Source organism: Apis dorsata, unplaced genomic scaffold (genome assembly GCF_000469605.1).
Source record: "Apis dorsata unplaced genomic scaffold, Apis dorsata 1.3 scaffold_618, whole genome shotgun sequence".
Classification (NCBI taxonomy): Eukaryota; Metazoa; Arthropoda; class Insecta; order Hymenoptera; family Apidae; genus Apis; species Apis dorsata.
The window spans coordinates 128,644-129,024 of NW_006263814.1; the positions used below are offsets into that span (position 1 = coordinate 128,644).

The 381-nt window shown below is 49.6% G+C and overlaps 1 protein-coding gene across 2 annotated transcripts in view; it reads right to left on the reverse strand.

The window, feature by feature from the left end:
• Positions 1-231: 231 nt before the first annotated feature.
• LOC102678944 (exostosin-1) overlaps positions 232-381 on the reverse strand; it is a 7,834-nt gene continuing 7,684 nt past the window's right edge. For both annotated transcript variants that reach the window (XR_004151295.1, XR_004151294.1), the window contains exon 9: positions 232-381. This exon is cut by the window's right edge and continues 3 nt beyond it. The gene's annotated coding sequence lies outside the window, so the exon portion shown is untranslated.

Genomic DNA, 381 nt, shown 5'->3' on the forward strand with positions numbered 1-381 from the left:
ATTCACTCGAGGAAGCGAGCCTCCTCTCTCGAAGATAATCGAAGATTGCTGCTTGTTTTCTTTTCCTTTTTTTTTTTCTTTTTTCGTATTCTCTACTCGAACGTGGAAAGATTCGCGCACAGATAATTGGCGTGGAAATTCGCGGGAACGAGGAACGAATTAAAAATGGGTGAAACGGGGCGCCGATTCCGCGCCGCGTTCTTCAGCCGCGGCCGTTTCCTTTCGTTTTTCTCTTCTTTTTTTCGCCGATTACGTTTTTCACGCCGAGTTTGATCGAACCGGTCGGGCGAACACTGGCGGTCTCTCGGTTTCCGCTCCTCTTGGCCAGGAATCCGGTAAAGAACGGAGTGGCGGGGGGGAGGAAAAAGAAAAGGGAAGAAA